At 34.8% G+C, this 25,119-nt stretch overlaps 1 protein-coding gene across 3 annotated transcripts in view; it reads left to right on the forward strand.

The window, feature by feature from the left end:
• ADAM29 (ADAM metallopeptidase domain 29) overlaps nt 1–25,119 on the forward strand; it is a 60,211-nt gene that overhangs the window by 12,998 nt on the left and 22,094 nt on the right. The window contains exon 2 of one of the 3 annotated variants that reach the window (XM_032332239.1): nt 2,477–2,580. The exons of 1 other annotated variant lie outside the window; for it this stretch is intronic. The gene's annotated coding sequence lies outside the window, so the exon portion shown is untranslated. Of the gene's footprint in view, nt 1–2,476; nt 2,581–5,443; nt 5,507–25,119 lie in introns of those variants that run through there. One more of the 3 variants, XM_032332241.1, reaches the window with a different exon arrangement.

Genomic DNA, 25,119 nt, shown 5'->3' on the forward strand with positions numbered 1-25,119 from the left:
AGTTGGTTAATATCCAACCCTTGGTTTTAACTCAGATCATGATCTCAGGGTTCTGAGATCAAGACTCCATGCTTAACATGGAGTCTACTTAAGATTCTCTCTCTCCCTCTGACCCTCCCTCTATTCAGGTGTTCTCTCTTTCTTTCAAATAAATAAATGAATCTTTAAAAAATTACCCTTTGGGGATTCAAGTTGGCTTAGAACTTGTAGAGTTTTGGGGATCCTGGATGGCTCAATTGGAAGAACATCTGACTCTTGTTTTTGGCTCAGGTTGTGATCTCCAGGTTGGGAGACTGAGCCCTATATTAGGCTCTGCACTCAGTGGAGAGTCTTCTTCCCTCCCCCTCTGCCTCTCCCACCCTCCTATGAAATAAATAAATCTTAAAAAAAAAAAAGAAGTTGTAGAGCTTTGTTATTTTTTGTTAAGTGCTTTAAGCACTCTTTCTCCTTATAAAAGTGGTGAATTTAAGTCAGCATGAAGTAGGCATTTAGGACATTATTTTCTGGCATTAAAGAGAAAATTCTGAATTTTAGAAATGAAGTGTTTTACTAATTGGAGAGAACAAGTTAGCCCATAAATATCCTGATATATTTTCATAGTAGCCTCAGTTTGAAGGCATAAAAATTAGTTGATGTGATAGAAATAAAGAAGTATTCACAGGTATCAGAGATACATGTATAAACTTTTCTCTGAATAGTCATATATTATAAACCTGCACTGACTAAATAATCACCTTCTATCTTGAAAGCTACAGAAAGCACAACTCTTATGAAGATCATTATCAGAATAGGCAAAATTCAAACATAAATATAGACATGTGCATTAATAAAAACATAATTTACAATAATGAAAAATTAAGAAAATTAGAAAAATACTAAGTATACAACAATGGGAAATTGGAAGTTATGACACCCTCATACAATGGACTATTAGGAAGCCACGAACGTATTTGTTTCCCAAGAGTATTTAATGCTGTAGGACATGCTTATGTTGTATGGAAAAAGTAAAAAGAAATGGAAAATTAAAAAAAAAAAACTATTTTGCCACATGTCATGAAATATTGTTTCAAGAAGGGCTATTAATAAGTCCAAAAACTATTAAAAGAATTGTTTGTGATAAACCAAACTTTTGTTTGGTTCTAAGACCCTTTCACAAAGACTACTTTTGATAGACTGTTTCGACAAACTTGTTCTAAAGAACATTTGAACACAAGTGGGAATTTAAATATGCACTAGATATTAGATGGTGTTAAAAACAATAATTGATTTTGTTAGATTTAATGCTATTTTGACTATGTAGGAAAATACTTTTTTTAAGATTTTTATTTATTTACTTGACAGAGAGGGTTTTTTTTGTTTGTTTTTTGTTTTGTTTTGTTTTTAGGAAAATACTTCTTTAGAGAATATTATCCAAGATGGAAAGAAGTTGAAAGGAATATCTGTGTTTTTCCAGTAAAGATGTTGTGCTATGAGGGCACCTGGGTTGCTCAGTCATTAAAGCCTCCCACACTGATTTCAGCTCAGGTCAGATCTTGGGGTTATGAGATTGCGCCCCCCCTATGGGGTTCCCTGCTCAGTGGGGTCTTTTTGAGAACCTTTCCTCTGATCCTTCACCCTGACTTATGCTCTTTTTCTCAAATAAATAAAATAAATCTTAAAAATAAAAAAGGAAATCTCTGTATTTTTCAAATAATGAAAAATGCATACATAAAGGCAGTAGATAAGAAAAAAACAATAAAGGTATGAGACTGAAAATAATAGATAAAAGGTACTAATGAGGAAGTAAGGTAAAAGATTAGGTAAAGGTAGTAGATAGTTTCTATAGAGTAAGAAGAGGAATAGTCTTTGAAAGCAGATCATCTGTATCTGATCTTCTGAAATGTAGAGCAGAGGATTTTGAGGTGCAGTATACAAAATATTATTTGTTTCACACCACTGTGATATGTGTATCTGTGGCTAATGCTCTGAGCAAAAACACAGAAATTGTGAAATTACTCTTTATCTTAAATGTTATTTTTGTAAAACTCATTTCTTTTTTTTTAAGATTTCTTTATTTATTTGACAGAGAGAGAGAGAGAGAGAGAACAAGTAGGCAGAGAGGCAGGCAGAGAGAGAGAGAGAAGCAGGCTCCCCGCTGAGCAGAGAGCCCAATGCAGGGCTCGAGCCCAGGACCCTGAGATCATGACCTGAGCTGAAGGCAGTGGCTTAATCCACTGAGCCACCCAGGCGTCCCTATAAAACTCATTTCTATGGAAATAAATTACTTTATAGTATTTCTTTCACAAAACCTTCACATGTATCTGCCAGCCTGGTAAGGTATATATTTTCCTTTATGCACAGCATATATTCCTATTCTCTTTTTGTATATGCTGGATTTGGGAGAAAAAATATCACATAATGGTTACCTCAAAACATGTCAATTGTTTACGTACTGTACATATCTCATTTCATACCAAATGTTATTTGTTGCTCATAGAGTGGGGAAATCTTGCTCATCTCTCCTCCCATTCTTCCCTATGACATCCGTTTGAACTGTCTTGATAAACTTTCAAGAAAAGAAGTTATCAACATAACCATGAGGTAACATTTTATTAAATATCTTCCAAATTTTTCTTCCCCACTTTTGTTTTTCTAGTCCTCCAACTAATTACAAATATAAATCATGGGAGTTACTTAGAAAGTGCTGTGCTTTACATCCATTGTTTATATCTAGGCTTCAGCCAATTTTATTTTCCAACTTAGTACAATTTTGGTAGAATCTAATCTACTCTCAGGTCAACCAATATTTTTTTTTCCCATATCTTATAAAACTACTATTAATGTAAGATCTGTTTTTAATAGCAACACATTTTCTCTATGTAAGTTTTAGAACATGAAATCATTTATATACTTCAGATAAAAATGAAGTTTATTATATAATTTAATGCAATATTGTAAATGTCTTTTCTATATATTGAAAATCATACTCTCAGTTCATTGAAATTTTTTTTTTTTTGGTTTTGTTAGTCACATTCTAAAGTTCTCAAGCATTCTGTATTTAAAGAAATAAAATGATAAAGCACATTGGTCATTTCTACAAACTAAAAATCTATACTGTGATTTATTTCTTATAGGGCAAATTTTAGTCAAATTATACAGAAAAACAATGTGAAAATTTCAATATTGTATTTTCCTGCTGATATGTTGAATATATTAAAATACTGACAACTATAGTAGTTTTCAAATAAGCTGATGAATGGAGAGGTTTTTGAAAAAATAATTGAAGAAATATGTTTCTCTGTTACAACATTTATGTAGAGTCTATGATCTAAACTGAAATGGTGAATGATGAAATTAAAACATCTAAAGGAAAAAATTTCTTTTATAACAACAAATTTATATATTTTAAAATTAGTTGATTATTTATATTCCTCCCTCAAACTCTTACCAAAGATAATAATTTTTTTCTTAAAATATATGTATTGGATGGAACTAGAGGGTATCATGCTTAGCGAAATAAGTCAATCAGAGAAAGACAACTATCATATGATCTCCCTGATATGAGGAAGTGGAAATGCAACATGGGGGGTTAAGGGGGTAGTAGAGGAATAAATGAAACAAGATGGGATTGGGAGGGAAACAAACCATAAGTGACTCTCAATTTCACAAAACAGAGGGTTGCTGGGGGGAAGGGGTTTGGGAGAGGGAGGTGGGGTTATGGACATTGGGGAGGGTATGTGCTATGGTGAGCGCTGTGAAGTGTGTAAACCTAGTGATTCACAGACCTGTACCCCTGGGGATAAAAATACTTTATATGTTTATAAAAAATTTTTTAAAAATTAAAAATAGAACTACCATATGATCCAGAAAAAAAATATATATGTAAAACCTGAATATTATAATTAGAGATTATATAAAAAATATTTATCAATTTTCTTAATTATACTTAATTTTCAAATAGAAAATATAAGTTCTGTAGAGAGTGCATGTAAAATTGTAGACAATTTTATACCTGGCAGAGATAGAATGACATTTTGTATGTAGCTGTATAAATAACATTCACATCATATTTTGTACTTCATTTTATGAATGTAATAATCAGAACCATTTATCAGATATACATGGCTGATATCTAAATAACCTTAGTTATGGACACCTGGGTAGCTCACTCAGTTAAGTGTTTGCCTTTGGCTCAGATCATGATCCCAGGATCCTGGGATCCAGCCCACTCAGGATCCCTGCTCAGTGGGGAGTCTGCTTCTACCTGCCACTCTCCCTGCTTGAGCTCTCTCTCTCTGACAAATAAATAAAATCTTAAAAATAAAAAATAAAATAACTTTAGTTATAATTTTAAGGTAAACAAAGCAAATACTTAAATATAATGGAGCTTTAAAATTAAATTTACATCTGATTTGGACATGCACAGAGCTTGATTCTGTTATTTGACAAAAAAATAGTACATGGTATTATATATTATAAATTATGTGATACTAATATATTTTTGTGGATATTTTATATGTGTAGAGCATTTAAAAAACCTTTATTAAATAGTGGAACACATATTATTAACTGTTACAGTCGAAAATATGGAAATAATTCCTATGTGTATTTTTTGCATTCATGCTCACTGGTGGTCAAATTTTACAATAGCTTCTAAGCTACAAGAGTATAGAAGTCAAGGGAAGTTTTCAATAAAAGGATTTCAATTTTCACATGGAGTTCTAAATACACAACAAAAATAAAAATAAATAAGTCCATAGATAGCCAGACTCAAACAGTTATGGTAATGATTAATTTGAATATCAGATCAAAATGGAGTCATTCTATTAATTTTCCAACTGTTAAATTAGTCCATGATTATTCTTTTTAACCACTAGGGTCTTGGTTTGGTAGAAGTGAATATGTTTCAAAATTCCTTAAGTATTTCATAATATGAAGAAAAATTCAAATCATATTTAAACTTCAAATAAAAACTGAAATGTAACTGTCACCAGGAAATATTAATAATCACAATGTAAATAAAACACAGTGTTTCCTTTTAAGTCTGTTGACAGCTTTAACTAATTAGTTGAAATATCCCTACAGATACAATCATGATTAGCCAAAGTCCTAAAAATATCATGGCTGACTTCTGATTTTACCTTTAACATTTTAAGAACCTAAAAGTTTTCACATACAATTTTCAACAAGAAAAATTTTAAAAAGGTAAACTGAAATCAGTGACTTATATGGGACCCATCAGAGAGTTGAAGCCACAGAACAAATTATTATCTGATATCTAGAGACAGGAAAATATAGAGAGTCACACTTGGGGTCTGTTTACTTGGAGCAGAAGTTAATGAAGCAATAAACTGGTAGGAACATTTTAAGAGTAATTTTGAGTGTAGGCTAGCATTAGAGCAAAAAACTCCTTGGAATAGATGTTACCTAATGAAGCCCTTTACCCTTTTGTGGGTTTTACTTCCAGGAACCCTACCAAGTTCAAATGGTGAAGCCAAGAGAGACATCCTCATAAGTCCAGAATGGGGTAGGGCAAAGACAGCATTTTAAAATAGTCCCAGAACATTCTTCACAACAAATGTCTACTTTTGAAAAAAAACTATTTGGTCAGAGCTTTATTTCACTTCGGAGTAGGGCACTTACCCAATTGTACCACCTGTAGCTTTCCTGTCTCATTTAAGGAGAACTGCAAAACACTTGTGAAGATCACAGGCCGTGGACAAAAAATCCACTAAAAAGTTAAAATTTAATCAAAAGGTTATAGAATGCTCCCTTTCTCTCATATCATAATACCACATTAATAGGGTTCCAGTGTATTAGCAGTAGATTATAGCTATAAGAGCTAAAAGGTGCAGACTCTTTCTAATAGTCATTAAGAAAGCCTAAGGCAACAGGGGAGGCCAAAAAATAAAAAAATAAAAAAAAATAAAGCTAAAAAATTTGACATCTCTGATACCTACAGCTAACGCAAACATTAGACATAGCCCAATTCTAAGGCAAAGTAACAAAACCTTAAACCAAAGATTTATTTAGCCTTTTTCCTCTTATCTGATACATCATGTCCAACTTTCAAGAAAAAAGTTACAACTAGAGCTGAAGGCAGAAAAAAAAAATAGTGTAAAGAGACAAAGCACACATCACAACCAGATTCAGAGATGACATACATTTTGGAATGATCAAACAGAGAATTTAAGTATAAATAATATGTTAAGGTCTTCATTAGAAAAGCAGATGACGTGGGGCGCCTGGGTGGCTCAGTGGGTTAGGCCACTGCCTTCAGCTCAGGTCATGATCTCAGGGTCCTGGGATCGAGCCCCGCATCAGGCTCTCTGCTCAGTGGGGAGTCTGCTTCCTCCCTCTCTCTCTGCCTGCCTCTCTGCCTGCTTGTGATCTCTGTCAAGTAAATAAATAAAATCTTTAAAAAAAAAAAAAAAGAAAAAAGAAAAGCAGATGACCTGCAAAAACAGGTAGGCAATGTAAACAAAGAGATAAAAACTCTAAGAAAGTAGGCATGCCCGGATGGCTCAGTTGGTTAAGTGTCTGTTTTTGGCTCAAGTCATAACCCCACAGTTCAGGGATGGAGTCTCATATTGGGTCCCCTGCTCAATGGGAAGCCTGTTTCTCCCTCTCCCTCTGCCTGTCACTGCCCCTGCCTGTGCTCTCTCTGTCAAAGAAATGAAATCTTAGGAAAAAAAAAAACCTCCAATAAAGTAGTCTTAGGATGTTAGTAACAATAAACACAACAAACACAACAAAATACTTTAAAAACTGAAGAATTCCTTTGATGGACCCATCAACAGACTGGTCGTAGCCAAGGAAATAAGCAGTGAGGTGAAAGATGTGCCACTAGAATTTTCCCAAGCTGAAAAACCTAAGAGAAAAGAAGAATGAAAAATAATTAACTGTGGAACAATTACAAAAATCATAACATACATATGATAAGAATACCAGAAAAAGAAACAAGAAAAAGGAACATGAGAAATATTTAAAGTAATAATGGCTGAGAATTGTCAAAAATCAGTGAAAGTATAAAAACACAGAGCCAACCAACACCATCCAAGATAAATACTAAAAGCCGACACCTAGGCTTGTCATATTAAAACTATGGAAAATCAAGAATGAGAGAAAAACTTGAAAGAAGCCCAGGAAAAACACCTTACCTTTTGAGAAACAGGGATCAGAATAGCAGTGGACTTCTTAAAAACTGGAGTCCATGAAAACAACAATAAAGTGGAGTGAAATATTTAAACTGTTGGAAAGAAAAATTCACCAAGCAAGAATTCTATATCCAGAGAAATTATTCTTCAAACACAAAGTTTCCCATGAGGAAATTTATCATCAGCAAACCTGCAGTGCAATAAATGTTAAAAAAAAAAAAAAAAAAAAAAAGTTTAGGGAGGAGAAAAAAAAAACTATACAGATCAGAAGCTCAGATATACAAAATCAAAGAAGAGTGTTGGAAAAGGATTAAGGTAAAGTTAAAATACCTTAGCTTTCTTATTTGTAAGTAATCTAGATATTAACCATTTAGTAATTAAAACAATAACAATATATTGGGTAGTTATACCACGTATATATGTGAGATAAATGGCGGCATAGTCACAGAGAAGAGAAATTTGAGAAAACTACTATACCTGCACTGTATATAAAATGGTCTGTTTAGGTAGGTTAGTTATAAATGTATAGTGTAAATTATAAAGCAAAACCTAAAAAACATTATCAAAGAAGTATAAGTGATATGCTAAAAGAGAACAAAAATGAAGTCATAAAATACTTAATTAAAACCAGAGAAGTCAGAAAAATAGAAGTAGAAAAGAAAGACAATAAAGGACAAATGCAATGAGTACAAAAGTCACAAATATTAAAGATATTAATCCAACTATATCAATTATATATTTAACACATCAACTAAAAGATAAAATTGTCAGAGTATTGACTAAGCAGAATTCAGGAAAAGGAAATTTATCAGGGATAAAAATAGTTAATGACAAAAACTCTTAGGAGACCGAACAGTGTTTTATATGCATGTATCTCACAATAGAGTGTCAAAATATAGAAAGCAAGAACTAAGAGAAATGAAAAGGGAAACAGACAATCTACTACTATAACTGGAGAGTTTAACTCCTTTTTGTAGTAACTGATAGATCCAGTAGGCACAATATCAGAAAGGATATAGCTGACTTGAACAGTACTCTCAATATACTGCATCTAGCTGAAATTTTTAGAATATTCCAACCAACAGGAACAAAATACACATTCATTCAACCTCATATGGAATGTTCTGGGTCATAAATAATCTAATAAATTTAAAAGAATATAAAACGTACAAAATATTCTTAGGTCCTTATAGAATTACATAGGAAATTAAAAAAAATTTTTAAAAAGTTGAGAAATTCTCAAATATTTGGAGGGTTTATTTATTTTTTTTTTAAAAAAAAAACTTCCCAAAATTGGACAGCCACATGCAGAAAAATGAAATTGGACCATTTCCTTACACCACACAAAAATAGACTCAAAATGGATAAAGGACCTCAATGTGCGAAAGGAATCCATCAAAATCCTTGAGGAAACACAGGCAGCAACCTCTTCGACCTCAGCCGCAGCAACATCTTCCTAGGAACAACGCCAAAGGCAAGGGAAGCAAGGGCAAAAATGAACTATTGGGATTTCATCAAGATCAAAAGCTTTTGCACAGCAAAGGAAACAGTGAACAAAATCAAAAGACAACTGACAGAATGGGAGAAGATATTTGCAAAAGACATATCAGATAAAGGACTAGTGTCCAGAATCTATAAAGAACTTAGCAAACTCAACACCCAAAGAACAAATAATCCAATCAAGAAATGGGCAGAGGACATGAACAGACATTTCTGCAAAGAAGACATCCAGATGGCCAACAGACACATGAAAAAGTGCTCCATATCACTCGGCATCAGGGAAATACAAATCAAAACCACAATGAGATATCACCTCACACCAGTCAGAATGGCTAAAATCAACAAGTCAGGAAATGACAGATGCTGGCGAGGATGTGGAGAAAGGGGAACTCCCCTACACTGTTGGTGGGAATGCAAGCTGGTGCAGCCACTCTGGAAAACAGCATGGAGGTTCCTCAAAATGTTGAAAATAGAACTGCCCTATGACCCAGCAATTGCACTATTGGGTATTTACCCTGAAGATACAAACGTAGTGATCCAAAGGGGCACGTGCACCCGAATGTTTATAGCAGCAATGTCCACAATAGCCAAACTATGGAAAGAACCTAGATGTCCATCAACAGATGAATGGATCAAGAAGATGTGGTATATATACACAATGGAATACTATGCAGCCATCAAAAGAAATGAAATCTTGCCATTTGCGACAACATGGATGGAACTAGAGCGTATCATGCTTAGCGAAATAAGTCAAGCAGAGAAAGACAATTATCATATGATCTCCCTGATATGAGGAAGTGGTGATGCAACATGGGGGCTTAAGTGGGTAGGAGAAGAATCAATGAAACAAGATGGGATTGTGAGGGAGACAAACCATAAGTGACTCTTAATCTCACAAAACAAACTGAGGGTTGCTGGGGGGAGGGGGTTTGGGAGAAGGGGGTGGGATTATGGACACTGGGGAGGGTATGTGCTTTGGTGAGTGCTGTGAAGTGTGTAAACCTTGTGATTCACAGACCTGTACCCCTGGGGATAAAAATATATGTTTATAAAAAATAAAAAATTAATTAAAAAAAATAATGTATAGTAATAAAAACAGCATAATATCGGTGAAAAAATAAACACTTTAGTAAAACAAAATAGAGACCTAGACACAGACCCACATAAATGCAGTCTCCTGATTTTCACCAAGGTAATAAATGTAATCCAATGTAGAAAAGATCATCTTCTTGACATGGTACCAGGAATATTAAACATGAAAAGATATAAACTTTACAAGATCCACAAATATTTACTAAAATGAACTCTAGACATAAATATGACACATGAAACTGTAACACTTTCTGAAGAAAACACAGAAAAATGTCTAGGTGCTTTGGCAACAATTTTTTGGATAAAACACCAGTAGCATGATCCATAAAAGAAAAAAAATGATACATTGGATTTTATCAGTATTAAAGATATATGTTCTGTTGAAGATACCATATAGAGAATGAAAAAGTGTTATGGTCCTAAAGAAATTATATGCAAAACACATATATGATAGTAGACTTAATCTAAAATATATAACTCACATTTAAATCTCAACAATAATACAAAAGCCAAATTTTAAAAAGGGGAAAAGATTTGAACAGATTGTCCCATCAAAGAACATGTACAAAAAATAGCAGACAGCAAGCAGCATCATTTGTTATTAGGAAGTTGTAAATCAAAACAAGATACTGCCACATACCCCTAAGAATAGGTAAAATCCAAAAACTGACACTATCAGAATGCAGACTACGAGTAACTTTCATTCCTTTTTTAAAAAATTTTAAATATAATTTTACCATAAAATCCATCATAGTCATCAGCATTTATGCAAACACTTTGAAACTTTTTCAGTATAAATGCCATCAGATGAATGTTTACAACAGATCTATTCTTAATCACCAAAAACTAGTAGTCACCAAAATGACCTTCAATATGTAATGGAATAAACAAACTGTGGTATATCAATATGAAGGATACCATTTAGTAATTAAAAAAAAAGAAACTATTAACCAATAAAAAGACATAGATGAAACTTAAGTACACACCGTTAAGTGAAAGAAGCCAATGTATATGATTTCATTTAAATGAGACTGTAAATGATTTCATTTAAATGAGATTCTGGAAAAGGCAGTACTAAGACAATACAAGGATTAGTGGGTGTTAGGAATTTGGGGGAAAGTACATAGTTCCCCATTCCTTATATATGGGCTGTGCAAAATGTCATACTGCCAAAGAGTACAATATAAAAAGGGCAGGAAGGAGTAACTTTACAGTGGAGAAACTGGACAGATACTACCAAACCATTTGATCAAGGTCAACATTAATTATGATAAATCATGTTATAGTAGGTACCCCTTTATAAAATCCATCTATGAAAAACCCACAGCAAATACATTCTCAAAGGACAAAGCCTGAAAACTTTTCCCTTAAGATCAGGAACATGATAAGGATGCTCGCTCCCACCATTATTGTTCAACATAGTAATAGAAATCTTAGCAACAGCAGACAGCAAAAAGAAATAAAAGGTATTCAAATTGGCAAAGAAGTAGTCAAACTCTCTCTCCTTGCAGATGACATGATACTTAATGTGGAAAACTCAAAAGACTCCACTCTCAAATTACTAGAACTCTTAAGCAATTCAGTAATGTAGCAGGATACAAAATCAATGCACAGAAATCAGTTGCTTTCATATACACTAACAATGTAACTGTAGAAAGAGAAATTAGAGAATTAATTCCATTTACAATAGCACCAAAAGCTGAAAGATGCCTTGGAATAAACTTAACAGAAGAGGTAAAGCATCTATAGTCTAGTAACTATGGAACACTCATGAAAAAAATCAAAGACACAAAAAAATGGAAAAATAGTCCATGCTCATGAATTGGAAAAATATACGTTGTTAAAATGTCTATGCTCTCCAGAGCAATCTATACTTTCAACACCACTACAATCAAAATAACAATGGCATTTTTCAAAGTGCTGGAACAAACAATCCTAAAATTTGTATGGAACCAGAAAAGACTGAGAATTGCCAAGGAAATGTTGAAAAAGAAAAAACAAAGCTTGGGGGATCACATTACCTGATTTCAAGCTATATTACAAGAATGTGATCACCAAGACAGCATGGTACTGGCACAAAAACTGACACATAGACCAATGGAACAGAATGAAGAGTCCAGATATGGACCCTCAACTCAATGATCAAATAATCTTCAACAAAGCAGGAAAAAATATCTGGTGAAAAAAAGTCTCTTCAATAATCAAGGCAAAAATGGGCAGAAGATATGAACAGACACTTCTCAAAAGTAGACTACAAATGGCTAACAGACACACGAAAAAGTGTTCATTATCATTAGCCATCAGGGAAATTCAAACCAAAACCACACTGAGATACCTCCTTAGACCAGTTAGAATGGCAAAAATTGACAAGGCAAGAAACAAGTGTTGAAGAGGTTGTGGAGAAAGGGGAACCCTCTTACACTATTACTGGGAATGCAAGTTGGTACAGCCATTTTGGAAAACAATGTAGAGGTCCCCCCAAAAATTAAAAATGGAGCTACCCTATGACCCAGCAATTGCACTACTGGGTATTTACCCCAAAGATACAGATATAGTGAAAGGAATGGCCATATGCACCCCAATGTTCATAACAGCAATGTCCACAATAGCCAAACTGTGGATAGAGACAAGAAGCCCTACAACAGATGAATGGATAAAGAAGATGTGGTCCTTATACACAAGGGAATATTACTCAGCCATCAGAAAGGATGAATACCCAACTTTTGCATCAACATGGCTGGTACTGGAGGAGATTATGCTAAGTAAAATAAGTCAAACATATTAAGTCAATTATCATATGGTTTCACTTATTTGTGGAACATAATGAATACCCTCCAGGGCATTAGGAGAAGGAAGGGAAAAATGAAGGAGGAGAAATGAGAGGGGGAGATGAACCATGAGAGACTATGGATTCTGGGAAACAAACAGGGTTTTAGAGGGGAGAGGACTGGGGAGATGGTTTAGCCCAGTGATGTATATTAAGAGGGGCATGGGGGTGCCTGGGTGGCTCAGTGGGTTAAGCCGCTGCCTTCGGCTCAGGTCATGATCTCAGGGTCCTGGGATCGAGTCCCGCATTGGGCTCTCTGCTCAGCAGGGAGACTGCTTCCTCCTCTCTCTCTCTCTCTGCCTGCCTCTCTGCTTACTTGTGATCTCTGTCAAATAAATAAATAAAATATTAAAAAAAAAAAAAGAAAAAAAAAAGAGGGGCATGGGTTGCATGGATTACTGGATATTATATGCAAACAATGAATCATGGAACCATTACATCAAAAACTAACGATTTACTGAATGGTGACTAATGTAGCATAATTAAAAAAAAAAAAAAAAACTGTGAGAAAATAGATTCCTGTTGTTTAAGCCAAAAAGAAAGAAAGTAGATACCCTTGATATGATGTCATGAGAAATATTGTATCTTTCCTTACAAAAATGTATAATTTCAGTCTAATCATGAAAAAAAATCAGATAAACTTCAATTCAGGGATACTGTACAAAACACCTGCCAGAACTCCACAAGAGAATTTTTGTCATCAAAAACAATGCCACAGACAAAAAAGCCTAAGAAAGCATGGTGGCTTATTATAATATGGTATCTTGGGTGGAATCTTGGAACTAAAAATAGACATTAGATAGAAATTTTTAAATTCATATAAAATATAAACTTCAGCTAATATGTGTCAATATTTGTTCATTAATTGTGAAAATGCACCATATAGGATGTTATTTATAGGGGGAAAAATGGGCATGGGAGTATATGGGAACTCTTTGCAATGTATTTGCAATTTTTTTCTATAAATCTAAAACTGTTTCAAGAAACAGTTGATATATTTTTTAAAAAGTATTGAACTATCATGGCAACCTTGCCCTTTTCATATATTCATGCCTTGAATGCTAACAAATATAGAATTAATTAAATGACTCTTGTTAAAAATAGGATGAAAGGAGACATCTTACAATGTGCTAGGGGAATGCAGTTTTCCCTTTTAAGCTATTTAGTACAAACGTTTTCTGACAGAATTTGTTTTACATTATTAATCCTGAAAGAGTTTTCATACTTCTTATACTAATGCCAAAATTAAGGAGTCAGGAAATGTATCCATATCAAAGTAAAAAGGAAGTGGTTATCCAATTTCCTATGTAAAACCTTGTGCTCCTAAAAAACAGAGAATTGAACCAGACGGAAGATAAAATGTTAGATAAAAATTGATGACAAAAATTACTTTAAAAGACTTTGGAAAAAAATATAAAAATCCATGATGTGTATTTTCTTTTTTTCTTGCTTGCTGAAAGATAAGTGAGAGCAAAGTTACCATCCATATGTTTCTACAGATATGGAATCACACAAAGAAACACTGTTTCAAACACTCCATTCAACTTCTCTCCATATCCATTTATTTAGAAAAATTTTTTCCTGTTCAGTGTAAAGAAAGCATATTTTGTTGTTGAAGAATAACCTGGGGATATGAGAAATCATTTGTTTTATTTAAAAATAATAATAACCATTATTTATTAAATACATAGAGTATGGTAGGCATTGCCCTAAGTATTTAAACTGAGTTATCTTACTTTAACCATAAAAACCTTAGTAGGGAGTATGTATTATTATTTTATTTCATTTCCATTTTACAAAAAAAAAGAAAGAAAGAAACCAAATGTATGATCATTTAATCACATATCTAGTAAGCATAAGTGCTAGAATTTGATCTCAGGAATAGTGCTTCAGACTCATGTCCACTTTGCTCCCTAGTCATAAATGAACAAGACTACTTAGCCTACAGAGAAACTTTTCCTCAATCCAGGAGAGTATAATATTTGTAAATATTTATGCATCCACCTAAATGTGTAAAGAAAATTTTAACAGACCTATAGATAGAAAAAGACAGCAAAGAATGAGTTGGAATTATTAAAAGGTAATATTGAGAAGGCTTTAGTAGACTAAGAAAAAGGAGAAGATATAAATAAAATCAGAAATGAGACAGGCAATGCTACAGCTGATACCACAGAAACACAAAACATCGTGAGACTACACTAGCAATTATACACTAGCAAGATGGGCAACTTAGAACTGGAAAAATTTTTAGACACATGCAATGTACCAAGACTGAATCATAAAGAAATAGGAAATCTGAATATAAGGATAGTCCCTGGAAATGCTTGTGTACTCATACAGAGCTGTCTCTTTAATATGTATAGTCCTAGGAGACATAAATGTCAACCTTCCTTAGCTCCCAGAGCTAGGTGATTCAGGAACCAGTTTCTTGTTTGGCAGCCCTAACAGGTGGGGTGCTAAATGTTTTTTAAAAAGCTTCTTCTAGAGAGGAGCTGGAGACTTGGTTTGGATAAGGCCATCAGCTCTTCCATGTTCCTAAGAGGATTCCAGTAAGCTCTCACATGTAACCTGATTAGAAGCCAAAACCTCAGGCATAGATGAAAAGTATGCATCATGTTTCTTCCAGAAAGAGAAACCCAAACTAGGCCAGGACACTATAAGAAAGGAAGAGGAAGAGGAGGAAGAAGCAGGAGGAGGAGAGGGAGGAGAGGGAGGAGGAGGAGAAGAAAGAAGAAGGAGAGAAGAAGGAGGAGGAGGAAGGAAAAAGAAAAAAAGGAAGGAAGGAGAAAGGAAGGAAGGAAGAAACTAGGAGATGTGCGTTTTTGTCTCCTTCCTCTTCTCTGAGCTCAGTGCTTGGGAATATACATCCACCAGCTTAAAAACTGCTTCTTTGTTTGTTATAGTCCTGTGTGAATTCAAGACCTATTGGCTAGAAGAGCTACTTGATCCTTCTAATCTTTACCCACTTCCAAAGTTGTTCCCACATTTGTAGATATTTGTCACAGAAGCACCTCCCATTTCTCGGTAACAATTCTGTCTTAGTTCATTTAGGTTGTTATAACAGAATATCACAGACTGGTTGGCTTAGACAAAAACATTTATCGCAGTTTTGTTTTTTGAGAAGTGCAAGATCAAACATGTTAGAGGAGTTAGTATTTGGTGGGACCCACTTTCTGGTTCATAAGAAGGTTCATTCTTTTACTGTGACTTCACATAGTGGGGAAAAAAAAAGAGAAAGAGAAAAAGTGCTCTGGGACCTTTTATAATGGCAATAATCCCGTTTATAAGGGCTTCACCAAGGCCCAACCTACTCATACCATCACATTAGAAGTTAGAATTTCAACACGTGAATTTTGGGAGAACAAACATTCACTGCACAACAATACTATAAACAGAATTCATAAATTATCAAGTGTCCTCCTAGATTTATATATCACACACACGTATATTTTGCAGTATGTGCTTTTTGAGTTTGTTAAATTTGTTAAAAATGCATGCTACCCCAAAATGTTTACATACAGCTGCCAAAGATATCTTTATGGTGGTTATTTTGCTTGAATAGATAGCTTTTCACAACTTCTACCTCTATCACAGACTGCATCTCCTACCATTCTCTGCCTCAAAACATGTTGATGCAAAATAACATCCTTCTACATACATACTTCTTATTTTACATCTCTTGCCTTTTGTTTTTTTAAGATTTCATTTATTTATTTGAGAGATAGTAAAAGAACCCACAGAGGGAGAGTGAGAGGGAGAAGCAGCCTCTCTGACAAGCAGAGAGCCTGAAGTAGGGATTGATCCCAGGGTCCTGAGATCATGACCTGAGCAGAAGGCAGACGCTTAACTGACTGAGCCACTCAGGTGCCCACATCTCTTGCCTTTTGAGCATTTTGTTACTTCTCCCTTAGGAATGATCTTTTCTGATTACTTAACAGAAATTCCATGTAACTTTCCAAAGTGTGAATACCTTCTCTCCCAGAAAAGACTCTGTGTAATAGCTTATTTGTTTAAATTTATATTTCACAAGTTGATGTGAGGAGTTATATATCATTTGTATTTATGTATTCAATAGCATGTGCTATTATCATTTGCTTTGTATAGAACACCTGGGACTGCTAGATGGCCATAGCAGGACAAATAGATGAATAACTGAGAGAATTCTGGAAAAAAAAAAAAAAAAAAACAAACTATGATACCGATGAGGTGGCTTTATCCTATTGTCACTTCTACAGCAGTGCTCTCACTCTCTGGGAAGCCTGATTCCTGTTGTGGATTCCCAGAATCCACAGAATAACAATTTTTCTTCATTTCATTTAATCACTCTTCCATTTAGACCAAGAGAATAGTGTTCCTGCCGGTATAACATTTTAAAAATCTTACTGGCTTTTTTGGTGAATGTTAAGGGAATCCACACCACTAGACACAAAGGCTCTCCACAGATCTTCCTGGATAGCTTTCTATCTATTCCTGGTTTCTGCTGAAATGACTGATTGAATCTAAAGTCCCATGCTTATTTCTTCCCTACTTTTAAGAAGTTCAAAATTTGGTGTGGTCGTCAGAATACACATACACACACATATACACATAAACAACCTAAATATGGTAATTCAAAGGGGGAAACTGAAACCTTCCCAAATGCAAATAAAATGCCAGTAAATACAGACATGTGAGACTATGTTTAAAACAGCAGTAGTGGGGAGGACCAAAAGAGTTTGCAGGTATCAAAAGAATGAAACTGTACCACTTTCTTTTACCATACAGAAAAATAATTAAAAATAGATCAAAAACCAAAATGTGAGATGGGAAATCATTAAAATCCTAGAAAAGAAGATAAGCAGTAACTTCTTTGACACAGGCCATACCAACTTCTTACTAGATAGGTTTCCTGCAGCAAGGAAAACAAAGACCAAAATAAATGACTGGGACTTCAACAAAATACAGATCTTCTGCACAGCAAAGAAAATAATCAACAAAACTAAAAGGCAACCTTTGGAATGGATGAAATTATTTACAAATGACATATCCGATAAAGGGTTAGTATCTAAAATATGCAAATAATTTATAAAATTCAACATCCCCAAACAAGTAATCCAATCAAAAAATGGGCAGAAGGCATGAATAGACATTTCCCCAAAGAAGACATCAAGATGGCCAACAGACACATGAGATGTTCAACAATGGTCATCCAGGAAATACAAATCAAAATTACAATGAGATATCACCTCACACCTGTCAAATGGTTAAAATTAACAACACAAGAAACAACAGGTGTTGATGAGGTGAGGTTGTAGAGAAAGGGGAACCCTCTTACGCCATTGGCGGAAGTGCAAACTGGTACAGCTATTCTTGAAAAAGTGTTAAAAATAGAACTACCCTATGACTCAGCCATCTTACTACTAAGTATTTAACCCTAAAATACAAATACAAAAATACCAATTTGAAGAAGTACATGCATACCAATGTTTATAGCAGTATTATCTATGATAGCCAAGTTATGGAAAGCCCAAATGTTCATTGTCTATGAATGGATAAAGATGTGGTATAAATTCAGGAATGGAAGAAAACTTTTTAAACAATTCTAATTAGTATAGAATCCTATGTTAATTCTAAAAAAATTTATTATTTGCTGCATTCAACAGTTCAAGGATTGATTTTATTAGCCAAAACCAACTATAAAGTGCTTACAGCAACTTTATTTAAAAATATCCCAGGGGTACCTGGATGGCTCAGTCAGCAAAGCATCCAACTCTTGATTTTGGCTCAAGTCAAGATGTCAGGGTTGTGAGAGCAAGCCTGGCACAGGGCTCTGCCCTGAGTGTGGAACCTACTTAAGATTCTCTCTTTCTCTCCCTCTACCCCTCCCTACCCCACTCACACACTTTCACTCTCTCTCTCTAAAACAATAAAATAAAATAAAATAAAATAAAATAAAATAAAATAAAATAAAATAAAATAAAATAAAATAATAAAGTAAAATAAAATTGCCCCAAACTTGAAAAATGTTTTTTTTTTCTTACTACTAGGGTAGATAAACTCTAATATTTGCACAGTGTAATAATATACAACAACAAAAAGAATGAACTACATCTAAAATATCATAAATGAATCTCACAGACATGATAAAGAGTGAAAGAAACCAGAACAAAGCAAATACATATTCTATAATTCCATTCATAAGCATTTCAAGTTAAGGTAAAACCAATCTATAGTAATAGAGGTTCAAATTATGACCATCTCTGGAAGCATTAGATATTCACTGGGAGGAAGAATGAGGAAGCTTTCAGGTTGTTAAAAATACCACATATTTTGATCTGGGAATTGGATATATTTATATTCACGTGTGTGTGTGTGTGTGTGTGTGTGTGTGTGTGTGTGTGTGTAAAATAGTTAATAAGATCTCACTTCTTGGCTATCCTGGTTTATAACTGTGTGACCTCAGGCTATTTATTCTGTCCAAATTCTAGTTTCCTCCCAAATAAAGGTGGATTAACATTACTTCATATAGTTAAAGTACTTAAAATAAAGGAATATAAAGTTAAAGACATAAAATGATGTCTGGCACATAGTAAGTACTCAATAAGTAATTAACATATATCTCTAATATATGATAAACCAAAACATTTTTGTTTCAGTTAAATAAATTTTTGTATGCTTCAAAAAAAATTCACTTGATTAATCTTGTAAAGAGTCTGCAGGGGCGCCTGGGTGGCTCAGTGGATTAAGCCGCTGCCTTTGGCTCAGGTCATGATCCCGGGGTCCTGGGATCAAGCCCTGCATCGGGCTCTCTGCTCAGTGGGGAGCCTGTTTCCTCTTCTCTTTCTGCCTGCCTCTCTGCCTGCTTGTGATCTCTGTCAAATAAAAACATAATAATAATAAATAAAATAAAATAAAAAATTTATGTAATATGATACATAAAAAATATAAACTTTATAACAAATACAAGGCACATTTTGGTTTTCTATTCCTCTCCAAATCCTTACACACAGAGCAATAAAGTAAAAACTGAAGATAGGATGCCCATATGTGGCAGATTCTCTCAAATGTCTCTGACTTTCTACACCATGGTATCTCTGCATGGAGCAACCCTCCTTTTATATTTTCTTCTCCCATCAATCCAATCGATGTATTAGGGATGGCATTCTATGTGCCAAATAGTATTCAGTGTATAAAGTCACCACGGTCTTTCTTGTGATTCTTCTATTATCTTGCAATACTCAAGTCATGTTTATATCATCTGAAGTCATCCCTAAAGCCTTTTCTGATCAAGATTATTTTCATGATGGCACATTTCCTTGTTAATGCTAAATTTAAATCGTGGCTTGTTGATGGAGGGGCAGTCAGTAAGTTTTAATAAATTCTCTCAGCATCGTGAAATATTTCAAAAATATATACTCTAAGTAAAATCAGCAAAATGACTGGGGAAATCCAGCTTAAAACAAGTGTCCTAACTCCCCACAACCATCCTTTCCCAACCTAAGCTTCTCTTATATGGAAAATCTGAAGCCACCATGGCCCTGATCATACTGCATCATGATTGTTAGTTTATTTTTTAAAGCCCTAATGTTATTTAAACTCTTCAAAGTTAATTTCTTCAAGCAAAGTGTGAGTTTCTTGACAATAAAGACTATATATTTCTTACATATAAAAGTAAATATACTGAAGTAGTGTGAAAATTAGAAAGCCTTTAGTCCAATATCCAAACTAAATGATAGGGAGAATCTGTAACTTGTCCAAAAATGAAAGTCTCTCTGCATTATAAAATGTTGGAATACTTCAATGTACACAGCTACTTACATGTAAAAGAGTGTTCTGAATTGAAGGAGGTACACAAGGCTGCTATGAAATGTCTTTCCTCTAAAAGTAATGACAAACAGAATTGACATTGTGTCTTAAAATATTTGTATATTAAAATTTCTATTAAAAACTGGTAGTTAACTGGGGTGCCTTTAGCTCAAGTCATGATCCCTGGGTCCTGGCATCAAGTCCCATGTCAGACTGTCTGCTCAACAGAGAGTCTGCTTCTCCCTCTGCAACTACCCCCAACCTACCATGTATGCTCTCTTTCTAAAATAACCAAATAAAATCTTTCAAAAAACCCAATAGCTGGCTAAGGTATATATCCTAAAGAAAAATATATTGCAAAAAAATTGTGCATGAGACACAGAAATGATATGAGTAAGAATAAAAATAATTAGCAATATTTTTGAAAAGCATATTCATACTATCAAATCAAAAATCATTAGTGTGCACTTTATTGCATAGTCTTACTAAATTTCCTTAAGATACATATGTCCTTCTAGAATATACATAGTTAATTAGACTCTTTATATTTGCCCATTCCCTGTTATAATTCACACTCTGGGTAATACTGGAATGCTTACTAAGTGCTAAGCACCTTGCTTTATGTTTTACATGTACTATTGATTTCATTTCATTTTAATTTTTACTTAAAATCACCAAGAATCATATAGACTGAATATCTGCATTTCCCCCAAATTCAAAAATTGAAGCCCTAATCCTCAGTGTGCCAGTATTTGGATGTGGAGACTTTAGGAGATAGAGCTAGATGAGGTCTTGAGGGTCATGAGGGTGGAGCCCTTATAAGGGGATGGGATTAGAGCCCCTATATATAAGGCAATGAAGAAAAAAATGTTTTCTCTCTCTCCACCATGTGAACACTAATACCCTGTAATACAATGTGAAGGAAACTGTCTGCAAACCAGGAAGCAGACTTTAAGCAGGAATCAAATCTGTCAGATCCTTCATCTCAGACCTCCCAACCTCCAGAACTGTGGGAGAAATAAATGTCTACTGTGTAAGCTAGCCAGTCTATGGTGTTCTTGTCATACAACACCCCAGACTGACCTGGAGAAAAACTAGTACTTGGAAGTGAAAAGTTGCTATAAAAAATACCTTAAAATGTGGAATCTGTTTTGGAATTGGACATAATTACCTTAGCAGGAACACTGCCAATTTAAACTGAAGAGGGCGGAGAGAAAACAAAAGGTCTTAAGAAAGGTTGTGGGCTTCTCAGACCCCACATTAACAGATCATAAGCTGTTTGGCTGCAAACATATGCTACACTTTGAAACACGGGAAGAATGACCCCAAAGTCCATTCTGAGATCTTCCAACCGCATGTCCAGAATCCTCAAGCTCAAGGGCTTCCACATCAGTTTCACGGTTGGCACTTCTGGCCAACAGAGCAATGGGGATGGTTTCCTGAGCCATGATGGCTTGATCCTCATTCAACAGTGCCGCAGGGATGTGACTCTCACTTCACTGGGTTCTCAAGATATAACTGTAGAGGCCGCTTTCAGGTGACAGGCTTGAGCAATGGAAGGGCCCACCGAGACCACCAAGCTGAATGCCCATAGGATCATTAAGCGACCCGCCCTAAATAACCTTGGCCCTAACTAACCAATGGACTACTTATAACAAGGCACAGTTACCAAAAAAGGAAAACTCCATATGTTCCCATATTCCTCACTCCATATAACTGTGGCCCTTACCACTATCTCTTGGCAGACAGTCTCACCTTCACTGTCCTACCTGCCTCCTTGTGGTGTATTCAATAAACATCCATCTCCTTTGTTCTGTCTTCGGTGATGGCTTTATTGGTGGTGGGGAGGCAAGTGGCTTCCACCAATTGAGTCACCCCACATCTGGGAACGCCCATACAATTCAGAGAAATACCACAGTAACTGTCACCCTAATTTTTATAACTCAATAATTGAAATTAGGCCCTCTACCTAACAGAGCCCCTTAAAATGCACTTGACAATGAAATCCTCTATTTAGAAACAGTAGGTTCTTTCCTAATGTGCTGAAGACTAACTTTTGCTACTTTAGATTTTTTTCTTGCTCCTTAAGTCCACCATGTAGTATCACATTTTAACTTTTAGAATAGCCTCAGCATTCTCTTCAGCATCCTCTTTGTACTTGAAGTCATTCCTCTCACCCAGATACCTTCTTCCATCCCCTGCCTACTGATATTCAGTGTGTCATTCTTCAAAAGTCATTCTGTCATTCAAATTGAAGCACACATCTTTCCCTTACCAGTTCTCTGCAGCTACATTTCATTATTGCCTCTTCAACAAAGAAATACATTGCATTTAGTAATCAACTTGATTTCATTAAGATATATTTACTTGTGGCCTTATTTAATATCCTCATAAATATTTATTCCAAATCTCTAAAGAGAGATTTTATTTACTGTGACATATAAGGCCCAAATTAAAAAAAAAAAGTGCCCACAGATAAATTTCTCCAATTCCATACATATATTAATGGGAAAGGGGTGTGTGAAAATGAGTGAGGACTCTAGCTTTCTTTTGATTTACATTTGCAGTGTATCTTTTTTCCTATCTTTTCACTTTCAGTTTGTGAAGGTATTTTTTAAAATTTTTATTTATTTTTTTAAATTTCTTTTCAGTGTTCCAGAATTCACTGTTTATGCCTCACACCCAGTGCTCCATTCAATATCTGCCCTCTGTAATACCCACCACCAGGCTTACCCAAACTCCCATCCCCCTCCCCTCCAACCCCTCAGTCTATTTCTCAGATTCCACAGTCTCTCGTGGTTCGTCTCCCCCGCCAATTTCCCCCAATCTTGCTTCTCCTCTCCCATCTCTTCATGTCCTCCATGTTATTCCTTATGCTCCACAAATAAGCAAGACCATATGATAATTGACTCTTTCTGCTTGACTTATTTCACTCAGCATAATCTCTTCAAGTCCCATCCATGCTGATTACAAAAGTTGGGTATTCATCCTTTCTGATAGAGGCATAATACTCCATAGTATATATAGACTATATCTTCCTTATCCATTCATCTGCTAAAGGGCATCTCTATTCTTTCCACAGTTTGGTGACTGTGACCATTGTTGCTATGAATGTTGGGGTACAGATGGCCCTTCTTTTCACTACATATGTGTCTTTGGGGTAAATACCCAGTAGTACAGTTGCAGGGTCATAGGGAAGCTCTATTTTTAATTTCTTAAGGAATCTCCACACTGTTTTCCAAAGTGGCTATACCAACTTGCATTCCCATCAACAGTGTAAGAAGGTTCCCCTTTCTCCACATCCTCTCCAATACATGTTGCTTACTGTCTTGTTAATTTTGGCCATTCTAACTGGTGTGAGGTGGTATCTTAATGTGGTTTTGATTTTAATCTTCCTGATGACTAGTGATGATGAACATTTTTTCATGTGTCTGTTAGCCATTTGTATGTCTTCATTGGAGAAGTGTCTGTTCATGTCTTCTGCCCATTTTTTGACATGATTATCTGTTTTGTGTGTGCCGAGTTTGAGGAGTTCGTTATAGATCTTGGATATCAGGCTTTTGTCTGTACTGTCATTTGCGAATATCTTCTTTCATTCCATGGGTGGCCTTTTTGTTTTGTTGACTGTTTCCTTTGCTGTGCAGAAGCTTTTGATCTTGATGAAGTCCCAAAAGTTCATTTTAGGTTTTGTTTCCTTTGCCTTTGGAAACATATCTTGAAAGAAGTTGCTGTGGCCAATATCGAAGAAGTTAGTGCCTATATTCTCCTCTAGGATTCTAATGGATTCCTTCAGAATCTCACATTGAGGTCTTTTACCCATTTCAAGTTTATCTTTGTGTATGGTGTAAGAGAATGGTTGAGTTTCATTTTTCTACACATAACTGTCCAATTTTCCCAGCAACATTTATTGAAGAGACTGTCTTCTTTACACTGTACATTTTTTCCTGCTTTGTTGAGGATTAGTTGACCATAAATTTGAGGCCCATATCTGGGTTCTTTACTCTGTTCCACTGGTCTATGTGTCTGTTTTTGTGCTAGTACCATGCTGTCTTGTGATTAGTTTGTGAAGGTCTTTAGGTTTGAATGTTCTTGCAGACATCAAGGGTTTTGATTTGTATCCACTCAGCCACTCTATGTCCTTTCATTGCAGAATACAGCCCATTTTCTTGTGTGTCTTTTACTTTCAATGAAATGTTTAGATTCCTTTCTCATTTTCTTTCATGTGTTTACTATCAAATTTTCTTCTCTGTGGTTTACCATGAGTTTTTTGTTTTGTTTTGTTTTTATTTTTCTGGAAGCCTTCCACTGTCCTAGTGTAGCTTTCTCCCCACCCCCCACTTCATTTGTGTAACAATTTAATTAGAAGTTTAAGCAGCTGTACTTTCTCTTTGAGCTTGCCCCTCACATTTAGATAAATTTAAGGGCTTTTTTTTTCTTCTAATTTTAATACTTCATTATTAATTAAACAAAATTTTGGAGAATATAATTCAATCCAGGTATAAATCACATCAATCTCTGCCAGACATTTTCTAATTTTGTGGCTATCAGGCTGATTGTAGCAAGATATGGTTGCTGCTTTTCTTTAGGCTAATAATCTAGATAATTAATTAGGTGGCTAGTGGCATGTAAATATTAACACTATTCATATAATTCTATAGAAAGAACTGTATAGGAGGAAAAATGAGTTTTGAAAGGAACAGGGAAACATTGTAATTATTATCATTATTTTGCAATTGATAATACAGGCTTTCAAATGACAACAGAAGATATTGCTGGAAA

This window comes from Mustela erminea, chromosome 2 (assembly GCF_009829155.1).
Source record: "Mustela erminea isolate mMusErm1 chromosome 2, mMusErm1.Pri, whole genome shotgun sequence".
NCBI classification, from domain to species: Eukaryota; Metazoa; Chordata; class Mammalia; order Carnivora; family Mustelidae; genus Mustela; species Mustela erminea.